Genomic DNA, 3,054 nt, shown 5'->3' on the forward strand with positions numbered 1-3,054 from the left:
ATCTCTCTATCCTGTTCTGTTGGTCCTCCTGTCCACTAACCCCGACCAGTCGACGCAGATGGCTGCCACCTCTGGAGATTTCTTCCTTTCAGAAGGAAGTTGTTTCTTCCCACTGTCACTGATGCGGTTCATGTGGATTTGTTTTTTTTTTTAAATCTCTTTTCTTACTAATTTAATATTTTGATAGCACTTCTAGATGACTGCTGTTGTAATTGGAATCCATCCTAATCTCTTTGTATTATTCAATGTTTACTACAGGTGATTATTCTGGATTATTCTTTCTTGTATCCTGTACTAATGCTCAGATTGGTCACTAGCAAAACACACAAAACTACTCCAAAAACACAAGACAACTACAATTATATACAAAAAATATATACAAAATGCCAATAACACACAAAATAACAACAAAAATGACAGGAAAATATATGAAACAACAAAAGCACACAATCTCTTGGTTGTTTCCTGTGTTAAGATTGGTGCAGAGTTGATACTGTTAAACTGATACATGACATGTGGCCCTCAGTGTAATTTTGTGTGGCCCCCCAAAGTAGAGGCACAAAAACACCCCAAAAATGCACAAATTGCCAAAGAAATTTACAAAAAACAGCAAAAATACAACAATGACTTCAAATAACATACAAAATTACAGAAAAAATACACAAAAAGAAAAAATAGAGAAAAAGGATAAAAAAAAAATACATATGACTCAAAAACCACACAAGATGACAACAAATAGGGTACTGAAAATATTCAAAATAACAACAAATAGGTTACTGAAAATGTTCAAAATAACAACAAATAGGTTACTGAAAATCTTCAAAATAACAACAAAAATCACTCTAAACACACAAAATCCAACAAAAACACACAATTTCTGTTGTTTCCTGTGTTAATGTTCAGATTGGTCATTATTGTAAATGGTGACGTGAACATTGATCATGTGACTCTCAAATCAGTTCTATATTTTCAGTCGTTTAAAGGTTTTCCTCATGGGGTGATTTGTTATTTATTCAAAAATCATGTCTTTTTGACCTCTTAACAAAAACATGGACAGTAATAAAAAAAACTATTTGATTGGACCAACACGTGTTTGTGAGCATGTGAAGCAGCCAATTTATTTCTCATCAAGGGAGATTTCTGCCTTTGAGTTTCCAACCCCGGTAATGGATTGGACACGCAGATTCAATGTCACCTTAAAGCAAAGGGCCCAGCATCATTCCGCTCTCTGGTTTCCATTTGACTTTCCCCCACAAACTCTAATATCCAGTTTCAATAAGATCACGTCCAAATCGTCACGTTTGTCAAGAAGAGGAGTGATAGTTAAGAAGAAACGCAACATGAGCCAACTTTTGCTAACTCTTCAATTTAGAAATGGTTGACACCAATTTCTGAACTCAACACAAACTCTCAACAGTGCTCAGTGCGTGATCACGACTCTGTCAAAGACACTCCTGCAGGTCTTTTCATCCACTATCATTCACTTTTTTGAGCGCAAACAAAGCTTGATTCGCACTTTTATGCAAAGCCCTGCGAAAACACCATTGTTAACCTACAATAATAAAACTAGTATACCTAAATCAGAGGTGTGAAGAGAAAAGTTAAAAAAAATCTGTGCAGTGTTTTGTGCAAATTCTAATTACACACTTTACATTTAATCTGATTGGTCGGCTATGATGTGATACATTTGATTGTGGTTTGGTCATTTAATTTTTTTGTAGTTTCACAATGTCTGTTGATCATTTTAAAACAGAAAAAAAAAATCTACTCTGTAACGGTTGGGTATAGAAATATAATGAATTACTTTACTTCTTTTAACACGTAATTAAGTACAAGTAAAATGACTGATTTAGAAATATCATCAAAGAAGCACAAGTACCCATAAAAGCAACTCAATTACAGTAATGTGAGTACTTGTAATCTATTACTTTCACCTCTGACTTAAACCAGAGGTGTAAAGAGCACTGATATATTCTACTCAAGTAGAAGCACTGTTACTTCATGGAAATTGTACTCAAGAACAAGTACAAGTAAGTCATAAAAGAAAATACTCAAGAACAAGTAAAAAGTAGCTAAATTAAATGGTACTCAAAGTAAGTTACTAGTTTTGAAGCAAAAAATTAAAGGAAGTCAACAATTATTTTTTGAATGATAAACATTGAATGCAGTCAAAATGAATAATAGGAGGGTTACATTTAAGTTTTAGCTTTGTGAACAATACAATCATTATGATTTTGTTTTTCATATTACACATTATGTTAGCACTATTTTGTTGTTTAAGCTAATTTATTATTTGTATTGATTCAATCATATACCAAAATGGAAAACATTGCTTCTGTTGTCAAATACAGAGGGTTTTCACGGCGCGTCATCAACCTGGAAGTCGCCATATTGGAGGTACTCAAAGCGTAAACAAAGCGCACGTACAAAAGCAAATACCAAATTTCGAGAGGGAATGGTGAATTATTGCCGTGTTTTTGGCTGTACCAATCGGTCAGAACGTGAAAAACATTTGGAGTGAGCGACCACATGATTCCATGTTTTAGTCACTTTACAAAGCTAGTAATTTCTGACTCCTCTCAGAAATACCCTAGGTCGGTGGGGAGAACTAGCGCCCTCATACGGCCTCAAGTAGATGTGGGTGGAGTCTTAGCTTCTTCCTGAAGAGGAGACAGACTGGAAAGCACCAGACACTCTTTATCCCATATCTGAGGATTGCAGTGGGCAGCCACGGTGTGACACCCGGGGAGCAGTTGGGGGTTAAGGGACTTGTTCAACATCCCACAATGTTGGCCCAAGGTGAAACTCGACCCAGCAACCCTCCGATTACAAGCCCGCTGTCCTTAATCACTAGGCCACCACTCCCCAAATGGAGTTTAGACTGCCAAAACTTAGAACAAATCAAAGAGAACAATATCAAAAGTTATCAGAGGAAAGGAGGCCCTTGTGGCTAGTGACGCTAAACCAGGATCTACGAGGCAAAAATCTGAAAAACATCCAAAATTGTTCGGCCCATTTCTAGGCAGGTAAGTTAATTGTTGATAGCAGTGGCTC

The sequence above is a fragment of the Gouania willdenowi genome, chromosome 13, assembly GCF_900634775.1.
Source record: "Gouania willdenowi chromosome 13, fGouWil2.1, whole genome shotgun sequence".
Taxonomy (NCBI): Eukaryota; Metazoa; Chordata; class Actinopteri; order Blenniiformes; family Gobiesocidae; genus Gouania; species Gouania willdenowi.